The sequence below is a fragment of the Macrobrachium nipponense genome, chromosome 22, assembly GCF_015104395.2.
Source record: "Macrobrachium nipponense isolate FS-2020 chromosome 22, ASM1510439v2, whole genome shotgun sequence".
NCBI lineage: Eukaryota > Metazoa > Arthropoda > Malacostraca > Decapoda > Palaemonidae > Macrobrachium > Macrobrachium nipponense.
Window position 1 is genome coordinate 71,128,194 of NC_087213.1, and position 19,135 is coordinate 71,147,328.

The following is a 19,135-nucleotide window of genomic DNA, read 5'->3' on the forward strand; positions in this document are numbered from 1 at the left end:
CTGTTTTTATTTTATTTTTCTTTTCTTTTTTTAACACAATTAACCACATTTGTCTTCACCGTAAGTTTTTGTTCAGTTTAATTGCGTATTGACTCCAATTGTCAATTCATTTCTGTTACATTTATTTATTCATTGTGTTTTTCATGGTTACCAGCGTTTTTTTTTTTTTTTTTTTTTTTTTTTTTTTTTTTTTTTTTTTTTTTTTTTTTTTTTTTTTTTTGCTCTCCTAAATCACAAATAGTAGATTTCATCATCGCCGGTAACTGCATAGTGTTTAATTATTTTCCTCTTTGACACGTCGTTCAGCTTTCAATTTTGAATAAAAAACGCTCATTGAAGAAGGAAATCCATGCCTCTCATAGACACAAGCACTTACAGCGACCATTTTTTTTATACTTCCTTATACATTCTTACATAGGTTCTCCAATGTCTTCAAAACCTGCATGGGATGGAAACCAGAGAAGAGGCAACGTGTGGCGTCCGATGCATCTTTTCGTAAAATTATTCGCAAATACGTAATAATATTTGGTCTGGAGTTACTGTGGTTTCCGCTGGTATATATTTAGAGATTAGTTTTATCCATTTAAAGTGTAAAATGTACCCTGCAAAATGTATATCTGAGAGAGAGATAGAGAGAATGTTCAATATTTACACACATTTTTTCAAGCCTTTAATGACGTAATCCTACATAGATACGGTTAGAGGATTTCTTTCAGTAACCGCCTATCCCCCCCCCCCCACAACAACTCTCTACACCCCCACCCCACAAGTAGATTTGTCTTCACATGATAGGAGAAAATCTCGCTCCGACAAACCCACGCATTCATATACGTAAATATATTGCGTAACTCGATTTTGAGGGAGAAAAAGCGATGGAATCATATTTCTGTTTTTTCATTTGTTGTCCGTAGCCTTGTATATTGGCATCGCGAAGGAATCCTTTTAGATTTGTTTGTCTTCGGGTGCTGTGTCATCATAACTCTTGTTAACTAGGATTCCGTATATGGCTGTCATTGAATCTGACGGATAGCCTTGTTTCTCCGAAGACTTTTCCTCTCTCTCTCTCTCTCTCTATGTGCACATATAAGGGATCGAGCTTTTGGCATCCTGGCTCATATAGAAAGTATCGATGAAATGTGCACAAAAGGATATGGATATAGACGATGTTTTGTTCACTCGACCATATATGCTTTTATACGTAGCCTACATCATCATCGTCGTCATAGTTTGATTATTTTATGTTCGTATATGAAATATAGATTTGTACTGATAACAAAATAAATATAAGACCATCTGATATGTATTTTTCCTTTCCAGGTGTGTACACAACAGGTGGTTATGGCTAGATGAAGCTCTTTCTTCAAAGGTAATTTATAGTCTTTAGCATCAAACATCAGAGTTACAATAACGACATTTTTTATTATTTTGTGTTAATCTTCAAATATCTCTTTTATATACAGTATATATAAATTAGGAAGCAAGGAAATATGTCTCAACTCAGATGTAGTCCAGAGTGCACGTGAATTATGTTTATTTCCTGATAAACTAGTTTCATTCTTCAAATTCCGAATCACACGTAATGTAACTGATATCAAGAATAGCATCAAGACAAGTTGAATAAATGTGGTAGATTCATTCTGTTTTTACAAGATTCCCGTCACTTCAAGGTTAGCACATATATTTTTTTTCTTTTTCAAGTTCCATTAACATATAGGTAGTTTCCTGTGGACTTAGTAAAATAAAGCTGGTTGCGAGGTATATGATATTTGAACAAACGCGAAGAAAAGTGACTGGTTTTTTGTCTGTTTTCTCGGGTATAAAATTTTGATTTCGCTAATTTAAAAAAATATATTTTTCGTTATTATTATTATTATTATTATTATTATTATTATTATTATTATTATTATTATTATTATTATGTATGCCAGTTTATGAACGCAAAACCCTGTTTTAATTTTAAAAAATCACATTCAGCATCATTTAGATTTCTCCCAAAATGAATCTTTACTTGTTATTAAGAAGTATCGCTGAGCCAGAAAAGCGAATAATAAGAAAAATAGAAATGTTAATATATAAGAACAGTTCGCTTAATTCTGCCATTTTATTCGACAGTATTATTATCAGTAGTAGTAGTAGTGGTAGAAGTAGTAGTAGTATTTGTTATTGCTAGTACGTAGTAGAAGAAATAATAGTAGCAGCTCTTTGTCGCGACAGGGTACAACATGAAAGCCCATCTTTGGCCATAAATAAGATAGAGGGAGAGGAGTAATTCAGGAAGAGGCAATTATCATGTCGAAAGCAATCCGTGGCTAATCGAGCCCCGGTTCTTTGAGCACCATTCCCCAGAGGCTGCGTAAAGATATCACGTGCCGTTCTTGGCGTAGCTTTGGTGATTTCATTCCTCAAGTTTAACAAATAGCATTTGCCAGGAAAATGTACTAATGATGGTTTGAAAGCGGGACTGCTCGTGTTCTATTTTTGTGAATTTTTATCTCAATAACTGATGTGTCTTCAAGTGGGGTTAATTAGGGTTAATTAAAGGAAAGGGGCTCAAGAGCTTTTGCATGTTTTAGGTAATGTGATACGGGAAATTATGAGTACGTTTCTTCGTTTATTGTCGCCGTTTGTCTGCATTTTATCTCGCGAAGCTGATTTATATTACTGCCGGCATTGTAACCAAACCATTTCACGAGCTCTTCCAAACTTAATGTGGCAAATTCAGTAGCTGGGAAAGTTCTTATTAATTTAGCTGCTTCTCTCTCTCTCTCTCTCTCTCTCTCTCTCTCTCTCTCTCTCTCTCTCACTCATATATATATATATATATATATATATTATATATATATATATATATATATATATATATATATATATACATATATATAATTATAATATATATATATAGATATATATATATATATATATATATATATAATATATATATATTTATATATATTTTTTTATTTAATATATCTTATATATATATGTGTGTGTGTGTGTGTGTGTGTGTGTGTGTGTGTGTGTGTGTGTTAATGTACATGGGTTTTCTTTATTCATCGGCCTAGTACGTTTCCAGATCCTTGTCTCATCCTCAAGACTAAAAAAAAAAGCAAAGTAAAATATACAAATTTAGCAAGAAATGTTAATATGTACAAATAAATTATAGTAAAGTAAAACAACAATACAAAAGGTAAACCTAAAATAAAATTGTTCAAAAAGAGAACGAAGTAGAACATTCTAAGTAACAGACCTCATTCCTCGAAGTTCAGTTGCTGTATGAAAAAAAGTAAACATGAGGTAGGGTGTGGTTTAGACGATATATAGGGGCGTGGACGATGTTCAAAGAAGGAACAAGCTTCTTGATCGCTAATGATTCAAGAATAGGGAGGTGGTGTTCGTGTTGACTGGTCAGTATAATCTTACAATCATTATAGTTTATTTTACTTTTGCATCGTTTGATATGATTTCTGATATTTGATGTCTCAGGATTGGACAACTTGCGCCCGGTACCAAGCCGTCACATCTGACTTTGAAAAGGACAAAGTCCGTTACCGCTGTGACTAGCTTTTACAATATGCTAATTTACTCCATAATAATATTAAATGACCTACATAGGCGCTCTACTAGCCTGTTTAAGTAGCACCGAAAAAGCCGCTATTCGGAAAATAAAAAAGAAGAATCTCTACAAGTGTAACGCTGCTGAAGTAGCCATTACTTTTAATAAAGTATGCTTGAGAGAGGGTCTGCTTCCCAAATATTAAATTTACTTATGAATTAGAAAATAATAATCAATTATCCTTTTTAGACACCACCGTCATCCGTGATGACAAAAGATTTCATACTGGCATGTTTCGCAAGAAAACTTTTACAGATCTTGGACAGAATTTTTACAGTTCACGTTTTTATATTTTTGAATTGATTTTCCTGTCCTGTCTCCTCCACAGGGCCATCACACTTACATCTAATTGGAATGTTTTTCACAAGGGAATTGGTTTTCTCTATGATGATTTTAACTCCAACTGCTTTCCATCGAATTTATTTTAAAAATATGTCAAGAAAACATTGGATAAGTCCTGTCACCCTCATGCTAACACACAGTTGGCGCATAAATTAACGTACTATGTAAATTTTCCATTCACATATGACACCTTTTTCCTACCCAATCTACGAAGGAGTTTAAAGAATTATTTTCCCGCAGTCGTCGTGACGCTCATATTTAAGAACCCATTGTGGTGGTATCTTTCGTCTTAAAGAAAAACTACCTCTTTTATTGCAGTCCGGTGTTGTTTATTCATTTACTTGCTGCCAATGCCATTGTCAGACATACTTGGGAAACACGGGCCGACTGTTTAGTCAGATGTGACGCGCATATTGGCATTAGCTTTCGTACTGGGTGCAAGTTGTCCAATCATGAGACATCAAATATCAGAAATCCCATGAAACGATGCAAAAGTAGAATAAACTATAATGATTTTTAAGATTATACTGACCAGCCAACACGAACACCACCTCCCTATTCTTGAATCGTTAGAAATCAAGAAGTTTGTTCCCTCTTTGAAGAATTTTTCCTCGTCCACACCCTTGTACATAGCCTAAACCACACCCTACTTCACGTTGACTTTTCTCATACGGCAACTGAATTTCTAGTAATGAGGTCTGTTAGTTAGAATATTCTACTTCTTTCTCTTTTTTAACAATTTTATTTTAGTTTTACTTTTTCTATTGATTTTTTACTTTATCGTGATTTATTTGCACATATATATTAAAATTTCTTGCTGAATTTTTATATTTACTTTGCATTTTTTTATCCTTGGGGATGAAACAAGGATCTCGAAACGTAGGCCGATGAATACAGGAAACACATGTACCAAGCTGTCTGCTTTAGTGCCTTCTTGTGTATTCTACTGAGAAATAGCTTCGCTCTCACACCAGTGTGCATGTATATGTATATATATAGTATATATACAAATATATATATATATGTATATATATATATATATATATATATATATATATATATATATATATATATATATATATACACTTGTTGGCCGAGTCGGTAATGTCACTGGTTTCTCCTCTGTCCGCTGGTTCGAATCCACAAGAGGACGAAATTATTATCAACTAAAAAATTCCCCTTCGGTTAACATATGAATATATTAATTACGAGGTAAAGCGAATTGGATATTAAAGAACATTTGTAGCTCAATGCATATATATATATATATATACATATGTGTGTGTGTGTTATATGCTTGTCTTTATAAGTATGGTTATTTTCAAACCTTTCCTAGAGCAACCCTGTTCGAGTAATAACTATTGCTATTACAAACGAACTGAGACAAGCAAAACAAGGTTTGAATCTGCGGCACTTCCTTTGCTGAAAGTTTGAATCGAAAAGAATTCGTTTAATCAACGACTCTACCTTCAGCCCTTCTTTTGGTTTTCTTCTATCTCTGCTGTTCTCCTAGTTTATTTATTCCTTTTTAAAGTTAAAGAACAACCTTACGACGAGCAGGCAACGGAGGAAAATACCAGAAGTCCTGTTTATTTGGCTTGTAACGCTAGAATGGAGATTTGACATAAGAAACATATTGACTTTCATGAATTTCATTTAAGTTGTGTATCTCCTAGTAACACTTATTCACAAGTCTATGGACTCCTCCCTCCATTTGCATATTGCCCTATTCTTTGATCTTAACAGTATCTTCTCTATGTAACATTCCATTCCTGTAATTGTTATCGCACTCTTGTGTTTTAACGATGTGTTTGAACTCTGCAACAATTGTAGAAATGTTGATATATTCTTCAAACAAAGGGAAAGTCACAAAAATATTTTCTTGTTATAAGATGATTGAAATGAGAGAAAGGCTTTTGTTTGCTATGTAACATGGAGAGAGAGAGAGAGAGAGAGAGAGAGAGAGAGAGAGAGAGAGAGAGAGAGAGACAGGAAGGGAAATACGAACTAGGAGAGATATGATGCAAGGGGAGGAACAGAATGGAAAAATTATGATGATTTGAAAGGGGAAACTACTAATAGAAAATAAGGGAGATAGAGAATGAGGGAGAGAAAGTACGGGGGAAACAGTCATCCAAAAAGCTACTTTTTTTTCACAGAAAGCACCTGAATATTTAGTATGGCCATTGCATAAATAAAAACATTAGAGACCGCATTTAGTTCACTTCGCTTTTATACTTGAAGAGGTCCAAAGATTTCCCTAAATGAATTGATATTTAAATCATGTATCACAAATGGACTGTTTTAGCACATAGAAGTATTAATTTGACTGATTTTAATTTAATTTTTTTCCCATCATAATAATAGTATTTGTTATTAAAACGCCAGTGAATAATACCTCTTTGTGCTATTTTCGTATAGGGTTTAGTATAAGGTAATACATCCTATCCCTGTGAATGTAATATCTTGTATATAACTATAGCATGTTGTCATGGCAAAGATAAGTTATTAGTCTTCTTTTTCGATAAGTATCAAAATTATGAGCATTCCCCGTCTTTTGATTGGTTGTATTCTCTAGCATCAACACAGCACAGCACATTTTTTTTCTCTTAGTATTATCCCATGGCTTGTGTCCAAAGCTATTCTTGAGTTCATAACCAAAAATAATTACATTTCGAAAATGTACCGACTTCTTGTATCTTTGAACGGTAGTAGTCTCTGGCTGTGTACTTCTTAAATTGAAATGTCAACACAAAACCAATGAGAAACTATGGGTCTTTCTCCTCGTATTTGCATTTTATACATATAAAGGTTCCGCATCTCACAGTTCACATTCACATCCACCCTGTATTTGCCAGTTCTCCAAGATGATTTACTTTAAAATGCTTTGTATTTAATAACTTGTTACTAAGCAGTTTTCGCAGTCATGTTGTAAAGGAACACTAGTCTTTCAAATGACAGTTAAAAGGATTGATAGCTTTTCATTTATGTTGTGAAGGATTTTCCGTTTGAATTCAGTCTACTTGAAAAGGTGTTTGAGATGTAAACAGTGGCTGCCCATAGTTTAATCTTAACACATGTTTCTTTGATATAATAAATTTCAAATTGATATTGACATAGACGTACATATTATCACTCACATACATATATATGTATATATAAATATATATATATATATATATATATACATATATGCATATATGTGTGTATATATATATATATATATATATATATATGTATATATATGATTATAATCACTTTAGCACGTGATTCATTTATCACACATATCCACAGGTGAAAAATAAGAGACAGGGTGTAGGTCCTGACCGGTTTCGGCTTTATTTTCAAGCCATTGACAAAGGACTGATACATAGTATTAGAATTCACGAGTATATATACTACAAAGACAGTACTGACGAACATACACACAACCGTTTGAGACTGCAGATCCACTCACAGGCAGGTGTCAAGGTAGGAGTGGCTTTCAAAAATCATTAGGCTAAAATTTACAATAAATTCTCAAGGGATACTACCGCTTGGGAGGGTACAAGTCCACACCTGACAGGTGTCAGGGAGGCGGGGTTGAACATCTCATTTACCACTACTGCCCCTTTACTGTGTTTACAAAATATAATAATCCTATTTTGCATATATCTCTACAGCCAACCTTAACATTTAAACAGTTTACAAATTTCTTTTGATATTAAAGGATCAAGTTTATACATTCCTTGACTGATGTTCATATTATTGTTGTAACTTTCTTTTATAAAACTAGATTCAATGATATTCCTTTCCAATGCATTATTAGAACACACCAGCTTTTTTGCCCCTTCCCAGTTAATAGCATGATTGTTCTCATTAACATGTACAAATCTACCACTATTTCCCTGTGCATATCTCACACATTGTTTATGTTGTTCTATTCTTTTTTCCAGTGCTTTCCCCGTTTGACCAATGTAAAAGTTGTCACAAGACTTACACAGGATTTTATATACACATCCTTTAGCATTGTCGGTGGAGTTCTTAATAAGTACCTGTTTCATTGTTTTATTGTTTTTAAAAACTACATTAACACCAAAATTCTTCAGATGTGGGATATCTTTCATATTACTATTATAAGGTAGTACAAGCAAATTTTTGTTGTTGTAAGGTTCTTTTTTGATTTTGATACATGGTCTTTTTTGCCGCTTTTAATGCATTGTTTAGTACATTATCTGGATATTTCAGTTTCTTGCCTGTATTCCGAATCTTATCTATTTCCTCATCTATATATTCTGGGCTACATACCCGTAGTGCTCTTAAAAACATGAAGCAAACACTGATCTTTTAACCTTATTGTCCAGAATAGAAATGTACATAGGAAGAAATATTAGTAGGTTTTCTGTAAACACTATACTTAAACCCACTACTATTTCTCCGTATGAGGACATCCAAAAAGGGTAGGCATCCATCTTTTTCTATTTCCATAGTAAATTTAATTGATGGTACTAATTGATTTAACCTGGCAAAAAAGTTATTTACATCTTCATAATTGGTCTGGCAGAGAAGTTTGCTTTATATATATTTATATATATCTGTGTGTGTGGACACATAGGGCTAGATTCTTGTGCTGCTGTGTGAAGCGCTGATGCACTATATCTGGGTATTCTTGAATTTTTAGCTTTCATGCGGCCACTCTCAAAGTGATGGACTGGATAAGGGGGTTTGGGGGTTTGCGACGAATGCGAACTGAAGTGTTTCTCGAAAGAGATGGAAAATTCAGGTGCAACAAGAAATGCTTTTAACAGTTTGAAGTTTCAAATATCTTATATCCTGACGAGAAGTTTACAGATATTTGCATTAAAGTATAATTCGGGAATAACAAATGAAGTTGATTGATAATACACGCACACACATATATGTATACCAATACATATAATATTATATATATATATAGATACAATATCTATATATATATATATATATTTGTGTGTGTGTGTGTGTGTGTTGTGTGTGTGTGTGTGTGTGTGAGCGTGTATATTTATAATATATATAATATATATATATATATTATATATATATATATATATATACATATATATATATATATATATATATATATGTGTGTGTGTGTTGTGTGTGTGTGTGTGTGTGTGTGTGTGTGAGTGAGAGAGAGAGAGAGAGAGAGAGAGTATGTGCGCGTGTCTTCGATTAATTACCTTCGATGCGATAATAAGTCTACAGGTTAATGCCAATGTGGTTTTTTAAATCCTAGTATGTGGATGCTTATGTGATTTCATGTGTTCCTGCAATGAAATTCGTGATGTTAAGAAATTTTCTTTTAAAGTTCAGGGTAGTTCGAATACAGAAATCTAATGTCTAGACTCCTCATTTAAATATATTTGTGTCTATGCATGCTGCATGTTTATGCATATTCATATCTGCACGAGGGAACGTACCTTTAACTTGGATGGAAAATAGTTTTTTTTTTTTTTTCGTTTGCATGACGTCCCACCAGAGCTTGGGAGTTTACGATTTGACACTCCATTTCGTTTTGACTCGAGTCGCTGCGCCAGAAAGGTTCAGTCGCCATAAGACGGGAGGAAGGGTCACTGATTTCCGAGGTGGTTCGAGTCGAGGTCAGCGTCCAACCCATTTAGGGAAAGAAGAAAAATCAACCAAGTTTCGTCTCCATTGCTTGGCTTCGTCTTCCTCGAAGGAGAGACGTGTTGTTGATGTTGGAAGGTTTCTTCATTTTCTGTTCGCGAGACATTTTCGTTTTTTTTTTTTTTGTGGGGGGGAGGTTAGTGAAACTCACTTGTTATTTATTGTTGGCCTTGCAGCAGATTGTCTGTTGTGATGATCGTAATGTGTGTATGTGTATGTGTGCAAGTAGTGTACACACATACATACACATATGTATATATACGTATATATGTGTATACATACATATATATATATATATATGTGTGTGTGTGTGTGTGTGTGTGTGTGTGTGTATAATAATATATATATATATATATATATATATATATATATATATATATATATATATATTTATATATTTTGTGACGAAGTGCCAAGTATCTGGTTACTACATTTACCATTCATTAATTGTTACCTCACAACAGCCAGACACCTGAACCCTCATCACAGGTACTAAACGACTGAATACTCTAAAGGCAACAGTGATCCCTTAACAACTTACCAGTATTGCAGAAAATCAGACCAAGTTCACCAACACAGGTGTGAGGTAATCGTGAAAGTAATTAAATTAATCAAAGGGCATCACTCCGTCAACAACTTTAAAAGTCTAAGTATTTCCCTGATTTCAGAAGTCTAAGTACTTCCCTGGTTCTAAGTCACTTCAAGTTAATTGAAGGAAAACAGATCAATTACCACTCTATGTTTCTACCTATCATCAATATAATCAAAATCAAATGCAAATATACTGGTTACAAATAAAATACTTATAAAAATTTTAAATACAAAAATTTATCATTAAACTCAAAATTATAAGTGAAATTCACAATATCAGGGAAAATTACTGTTACTTGAAAACAAAGTAAAGTTTAATTAATTCTTGAATTAATTCAGTAAAATTAAATCAAAATTAATTTATCACAAAATTCAAGAAAATTAATTCAATCCAAATTCAAAAGTGTTAGACAATAATTGAAATTTGGAAATTAATTCACAAGTGCTAAACAACAGTAGAACTTGAAAAGAATTCTAAGTAAATGCAAATTAATTCAAAAGTGTTAAATTCAATTGAATGTGCAATGATTACGTAATGAAAATAGCTAAGTTAATTAAATTGTGAATGCAAATGAAAACACAGAAAAATGTGGAAAATACCAAAATTGCAAAAAGTATTAATCACACAGAATATAAAATAAAAACATACACTTCAATAAGAAAATGAATAAAAGCACAAAACATAAAAATCACTTCAAATGAAACAAACACAAAACACAAAAATTTGTAATGTGTAAAAATGTAAATAGATTCTCTCAAACCATTGTAACTATTAGTTATTAGTTCTCTAAACCATTGTAACCAATAGTAATTAGTTTTTTACCAAACCATCATAACCATTAGATATTAGTTTTTACCAAACCATCATAACCATTAGATATTAGTTTTAACCAAACCATCATAACCATTAGATATTAGTTGCAACTAATAAAAATATAACACACTTTACCTTCTTGGTATACCAATTTTCTTTCCTTGCTGCAGCTTGTTTCACACTCACAAAAACAGGCGCCGTTACACACAATGTTTGTTCAGATTCCACAAAAACACTAAATAATACTAAATAAACTCTAAGAAATATCAAATCCAAAATCTAAAAGTTACGAGTGACCATTCAGTAAGTATGAAATCGTTACGTTAATATAATCTCAATTATGTCGCAGGAGAGAGAGAGAGAGAGAGAGAGAGAGAGAGAGAGAGAGAGAGAGAGAGAGAGATATGTCTGAACGGAACGCGGTTCTAAGATGTAATGAACACCCTCGTCCTTACGAAAGCTGGACAGTGGAGGTGACACAAAACGTTTTGGGACACAATTCTTTCCAGAAGCTTCGAAAAGTGACGCAACTTTACAGACAAACTGTGAAATCTGCATGTGGTTTTAGCAAAGAGGTACACGTATGAAATCAGTCTGTTCAACAAAGACACGTACTTGACCGAAACAGACTCGAGCATAAGTCCTTATCAGATGTGATGACAGAATTCCCAAAACACAGCGAAGACCTCGATGTCTCTAATCAAACGTGTTGACAGGTTTTGAAAAACAACTCTGCCTTTGAACGGACAAAGATAATCTCTCTCTCTTTACTACGTTATATATTCTTTTACAATATGTTATGCGAAATCTGAACACATATTTTAAACATCCTACTTCTAAGCTAGCTAGGAATCTGAAAAAAATGTTGCCAAACTCTACATAACATTTTATGCTGTCTAAGAGGGGATATATGCGTTTTGAAAGTAGCAATATATATATATATAATATATATATATATATATATATATATATATATATATATATATACATACATATATTTATGTATATATTATATTTATATATATATATATATATATATATATATATATATATATATATATATATGTAAATTTTGCTAGTGCACAATATCATAAAATCTGTTCTATCTGGCCGGAAAGTTTATGTGTTCGGGCTAGCAGTAATTGCCACGATTTGTACCGGTAATGGAGGGAACTCTAAGGGCTGTCATCGCAGTAATGTCGAGAAATATCGACGGTATTATGGCCAGGCAAAGGAATATCTAGACCTAGATCTCTTGTAATCTCTGAACTTTATTTTCCCTTGGCGTCAAAAGCACTATTCAGTCGTTATAGACGAGTAGGAAGCTATCCGATCGTCAAAATCTGCGAATAATAGAAGGGAAATTTCTTTAGAACCGGGAAAAAAACTATATTGGAATTTTATTTTATTGAATTTAAGGTTTTTGTTTTCTTTACACACAATTACTATGATGTTGAAAAGTATAACCTACCACATTGGTAGTTACTCACACATTATATATATATAATAATATATATATATAATATATATATATATATATATATATATATATATCATATTATATATATATATATCTATATGTGTGTGTGTGTGTGCTGTGTTGTAATGTGTGTTTGTGTGTTTGTTTGATGTGTGTGTGTGTGTTGGATTGTGTGTGTGTGGTGAGAATTTCAGCCGATGTTTGTCCACTATACATTATATATAGTGTGTGTGTGTGTGTGTTGTGTGTGTCGTGTGTGGTGTGAAGTGTGTGTGTGTGTGTGTGTGAGAATTTCAGCCGATGTTTGTCACCATTACATTATATATTATATCAGGGATTACACTTTAAATGTCAAAATAACTTCTTTTTTTATAAAATAATCGAAACGTGCAGTGTATATAGGATTAACCTCTCCATATATCTTAGACCATTGTGTACTCCTTTCAGCAAGTGGAAGTAAAACATATTAGTGGAGAAAGTCTTTTGGGACCAATCCTTGGTGCGAGGGAAGGTCCGAACTAATACACAATTTTTATCGAATTACTAGAGCTTTCCTTTTCCAGGAGGAGAATTAATAGCTAGCGAAATGTTATAAAAATGTAGCTTCGGAAGTCTCGGTATTAACCGGAAATTTTTTTTATCTATTATGTAGGACGAAAGGATATATGTAGGTGAATAATGACTAAGTCAAATTTTCGCTCTGTCATTACCCATATTAAACCCTTGCAAGGGGATTCATGCTCTTGCACATTCTTGAACAGCAAAATTTAGAGGACGTACATTTTGCATCGTGGAATAATGTCAGTGACAACACAGACTCTTTAGCAGTGAAAGTCGTTTAATATTTCACGAGGCTCATTATATCACAGTTATTAACGCGTTACATTCAACAAATGAAGATTCTTTCTCCCAGAAATATGAGTGAATATCATGTCAGCAAGGCCTCCAGTACATTAGGGGCTCCCTTAGCCAACGAAAATTCATACCTCATTTCCATTAAACATTGCGGACAAACAAACCGAGATATAAAACCAGGCTGGAAATCTTTTCCAGTCCCTGGTTATTTTCCATTTCATTTCGTTTGCCTCCGATTTTTGAAAGGAACGCCGATACAGACAGAGCCATCCTTCCGTCCATTTGCTCCGTTTTGGGGAAATATTCGAAAGTGTTTTTCCAACCGCCCAGGAGGAGGGGAGTAAACACTCCGTCTCTCGCATTGCTCTCGCATTGCATGCTGTCCACATCCACATTCTTCTCCACTCTCCTTCTTTGACTATCTCCCTTTCACAGCTCCACCTGCGACAGAAATTTGTCACAGATAAAACCGAGGAGAAGATGAGAGAAGAATGTACTGCGAAAGATGGAAATAAGAAATCAAGTAAGAGGTTTTCAGATGCCAATCAGTGCCATACCGTGGGATATTATTTTTGTAACGCTAGTAAAACTTATTTCTAAGTAATCTGCTGTTTATGACTTCTTTCTCCAGCAATGTTCCAATCAGATCAACAGTGTCGAATACGAAAAATATATAATTGATTTGTGATATTGTCATTACTGATTCCGTATTCGTATCCAGCATTTTCGTAACTTTCAACGGATTAGAGGATTATGGGATATTGGGATAACAGTTTCAGCTGTCATCGAACTTCCCTGAGATAGGAACTGGTTTTACACAAGTAGGTATACGGTAAAAAGAAACTCGTCTTGATATCTCCAATTTCATTGTCAGCCTTTCCTAGCAGCTCACTTTGTTAAACAGTCGTTATTATTATTATTATTTTTTTTTTCTTTTTTCTTTTTTGGTCTATCACAGTCCTCCAATTCGACTGGGTGGTATTTTATAGTGTGGGGTTGCGGGTTGCATCCTGCCTCCTTAGGAGTCCATCACTTTTCTTACAATGTGCGCCGTTTCTAGGATCACACTCTTCTGCATGAGTCCTGGAGCTACTTCAGCCTCTAGTTTTTCTCTTATTATTATTATTATTATTATTATTATTATTATTATTATTATTATTATTATTATTATTATTATTATTATTATTATTATTATTGTTTATTTATTTATTTTTTTTATATAATACTGATATCAGCCTTCACCCATTGTCCTCCATCTTTCATTTGGTTCTTTGGACATGCGTTTGACAGTTTCACATTTCCAATTAGTTATTATACCTTGTGTGTCACTCGGACTGTCGTAGAATTTAATTACCCCCCCCCCCCACCCTTTTTTTATAGGTTTTAAAATATTTTCTAAACTTGAATAGGTATGCAGCTCCTATCTTTCTTTTGCAATTCACGTACACCAAATCATGAGATAAAACGAAGTTGTTAAATTCAAACACAAACATTTTTGCTTCATCATTTATGCACCCTATCGAAAGAAAAAAAAATCCCGTATTTTACTTATTTATTTTGTTTCATTTTAGAGGTAAAAGTAAACTTTGGAGTCATAAATATTTGCTCTAAATTTTTTTTTGTTTTCTTTTCAGCATCATTATTAGTATCCCTCGCACAGTCTACTTGTTTGTTGACTTAATTTTGCATCTGCTAATTGGACTGCATGTAATCTTACCGCTGTGTTTACTCGTTTTGGCTTACGCTTAGGAGTCTTGTATTTTTCAGTTCAAGTCAGTGTATGACTCTTAGAGTAATGCCTAATTTAGTAATTTTTTCACAAAAATCATGAGCCTTCTAAATAAATCCCAACAGTCCATAAATGAAACAGGACTTGCGTTATGACCAGGCTTTGCAGAGAATTCCTAATTTTCTTGGAAATGGAATGAACATTCACATCACAACCTATGTTCAATTCTGTTCATGATTGCCTTGTATGTAGCGAAGCTTGTGCTGACTATCTGCAAGGTTGTTCATAACACAGTCATTCATCTTCCTATTTCTGCTTTTTTTCCGTCCTCTTACCAGAAATAGCGAGCCTTGTGATATAAGTAAGATTCTGAATGAACGCTCATTCATGAGACCCGTAGGATGGTATGGTTGTTGATAACATAAAAAAAGATGTTAAAGGGTTAAACTCACGATGCACATATTATTCTTTCTTCCTTTCCTAAACTGGGCGAAACACGATTGCTCATTTAGCTTACAAAGCCAGCGCGAGAACCGGTACATTTTTATTAATTATTGAAGCATAACGTTTGTTCCATTATAACTCACATGCACAGGTGAGTTAAATGTACAGGTGCAAACGCTCCATTGACTCGCGTTGAAACTTTATACGTCAAGTAGTCAACTAGATGCATCAAAACAAAAATAAATGTATATAACGTCACATTAACGTTTCCCTTGACGTTTATTTTTTTTAATAAAGGTGGTTTCATTCGTATTTTTATTATGCGTTTTGTTTGATATTTTATTTCCATTATTGTGACTAATAAAATAGACGTAAAATGTTAATCAGAATGATGCAAAAGAAAAGCATATAACATTATTGGTGTTTCCTCTCAAGTGCTTAATACCAGATCGTATCATCCGGGATAACAATAACTATTACCGCTGCTGCCACTCTTTTTATGATGCCCTTTATTGTCAGCGTCGGGAATATGAGTATCAGATTTAGTATCAGCCGTTGCAGCATAAGAGGACTGCAATTGACCATATGAACCATGAAATGATTTTGTTCGCGAGCGATAAGGGTAAATTGATAATAAGTGTTTTGATGCCTCGCCGTTACATTCTGAGTTTGACAGTGGTCGTTGTATTAGAATGAATCGTAATCGGTTGTACCCGGTGTAATGATGATTCAATGAACGCTTTTTTGTTTAAAAACTATTGCACTTTCACTCATCATTTTCTGTTCGGATGACATTTCTAAAGATTTTTAAAACTGTTTGTGCTTTCTATTATTATTGGACTGTTTGCCTTATATGGATATCTGAAATGTTTAATTTGATCTTATTTATTCTTTTTATTGTTTTATTTTTATGGAACGTGTGACTTCAATGGGTATTTGGCGAAACTTAATATGACTCCTTCACCAAAATCAGTTTTTGGTAGGAGAGAAAAACTTTATAGCTTCTAACGTTCGAAAGTTAAGTATTCGGCTTTCATCCTCTTTAAGTTATAAACTTTCGCCTCAAATCCTGCTTAGACTCATCAAGATTAGAGTGAGGGAAGCTTTAAGTTAGGCCGAAAAGAGTTTTAAGTCTGCTAAGAATTTTATATCGTGTGTGGATACATGTGTATGTTATATGCCTGAGCATTCATAAGAACTGTAAGCATCTCTCTCTCTCTCTCTCTCTCTCTCTCTCTCTCTCTCTCTCTCTCTCTCTCTTTCTTTCTCAACGTGAATTGGACCAAGTTGAATGATATATAAGCAGACAATAATTTCTTAGTAGCAAAGGGCTAGATTCTCCAAGAATCTGCAAATTATTATAAGATTATCGCAGCTGATAAAAATTTGAAGAGAGAAAATTATTAAAATATGCAAAATTTTTGTATTCATTTTATCCATTTTAATTCATAAAGAGACATGAAAGAAAATCTTAAAATGAAGAATGCGTTTGTCAAAAGCGTATTTCATCTAAAGTCGCTGTGACACACTGCTAAATTCCTCTGACGTTGGTTAAATGTCCTCGGATAAGAATTTAATTTTATTTCAGATTTAAAGGACAGATGGAACAGACAGCCAGCTTCCCCACAAGGCAAAAAGGGATATCTGATTGGGGATGGGGGCGGGGGCGGTAGGGGCCATTGATTCGCGCGCAGTTTCTACTTCTTTACCTTATTTACGCATGAATACATATTAGGATTTTGAAATGAGAATCTTCATTTTATCTGCCGTAGTTTAGCGGATGGGAGAAGGCGATAGCGTCTCTTTAGATCTAATGTCGTGCTAATTAAATTAATTTTGCACGTTTCTCTCGAATGTTAATTTCGCCATGATACGATTTGATAAGGGATGATCCCTGATTGGCTGAAGGGGGAAGCAAGTCAAGTCTTATGATCAAGATTTAAAGGCGACAAACACCCCCGAAAGACTTCATTAAAAACGCAAGAGGTCTCTCGAATGGCGTTCCACTCCTTATCCAATCCACTTTCCTTGTGCTTTGAGTTACAAGGGTCGAAAATAAAACCTTTCTTAAATAAGTACCCTATCTGCTTTGGAGGCTAGATGGGCGTGAATTAGTGCGTCGATGTATTTTCAAGGTGAAAGATCAGTATACTTGAACTCACCGGAAAAGGAGAATTTCTCTCTCTCTCTCTCTCTCTCTCTCTCTCTCTCTCTCTCTCTCTCTCTCTCATTAGAAAGAAGCTTACGTTGCCGTTGCCAATACAATCCTATTGGAGAAGGCAACTACGTGATATATATTAATAGAAAGGAGACGCCGCCGTAAAAGTGATGGAAAATGAACTCACTTTCATTATAATTCCCAAATTTTTTCTTGAAAATAGATCGTCACTAAAGAACTTGAATATCGGTCCTTACTACGAACAGATAACAGTGACAGGAATATGGAATTGGCTGTTCTTTCCTTTGACAATTTACTCTCCTTAGGAATTTCTCTCTGTGCTCTTGGTTTTCCTTATCTATAAATCTACTCTTTCAAATGGCGGTTTTCTAGTCGGCAAAAGTCAGGTGACTGAAATGTTGTCCAAAAGATACCCTTCAGTGCCTGTGGTATTTCGGCTCATGACTCTTTTAACATCGGTGGTAAGACTGAAAACAGTATCTGTGCATATCCTTGTCTGTGTTCATGGCTGCAATCTATCATAAGGTTTTGTGCATTTTTCAGAATACAAATGGGAACTTGTGCTTTGGATAAACAAGGACGCCTCTCACGAGGAGTAACAGTCGAGTGAAAATATTGCTGGAGATAGCTATTTCGCACCGAATTGCTAAGAGAAAGCGTACCTGACTATCTGTATTTTTGTCAGAAATTATGCGGAACAGCCTTAGAGTTTATATGAGGGGAGGGTAAACAGACAGGAGACACCAATTTATATAATTTTAAGTATGCTGTAGGTCCTACACTCCTACTGTGTAGGACGTTGTTCCATAGCCAAATCTTGCAGAACCCTAAGGTTTCTCAACATGAGATTTCACTATCCGGCTTTGAAACAAGACGACTGCAGCACAAGGAGTCACATTAGAAAGCGCTTGCGTAGAGTAAAATAATACCGAGTATTTTACAATTTTCAAATAGAAATGTATCGCAATACTTTTATAACCAGTTTCAGAAGTGTATTAGTGTAACTGTTTTGTTATACACCTTTCATATTGGTATTAATATCTCTTGAAACATCAAAAAATTCTGACAATCATTAAAAGAAGAAAAGGGCGAAGACGTCAATAGATTCGCAGCGGTCAGAAAGAGGCTCGTGAGAGTTACTCTGATTCCATACAGTTGTGATTGGAAAATTCGATAATATTATTATATTGTACATTTTTTTTTACCATGGAATGGCTTCTTAATAAGAATTCCCAGAAGATTCAATTAAGAAATGAAAGGGAGGCAAGGGTAACTCGAAGAAATACAAGTTCTGCAGAGATATTTGTCATTTCTAAATAGAAAGAAGATAAGTATACTGAGCATCTTAAAGGTAAGGGTGTTGTCAAACTGTTCTGACTATCTGCAAATATACAGTAGCTTTTTGCCTTCATCCATGCCTAGATAATCACGGAAGAAAATGG

The 19,135-nt window shown here is 34.0% G+C and overlaps 1 protein-coding gene across 1 annotated transcript in view; it reads left to right on the forward strand.

Moving 5' to 3' along the window:
* The first annotated feature begins 1,304 nt into the window (after window positions 1-1,304).
* LOC135198799 (KH domain-containing, RNA-binding, signal transduction-associated protein 2-like) overlaps window positions 1,305-19,135 on the forward strand; it is a 99,425-nt gene continuing 81,594 nt past the window's right edge. Inside the window, exon 1 of the mRNA XM_064226758.1 lies at window positions 1,305-1,366. The gene's annotated coding sequence lies outside the window, so the exon portion shown is untranslated. The remainder of the gene's footprint in view (window positions 1,367-19,135) is intronic.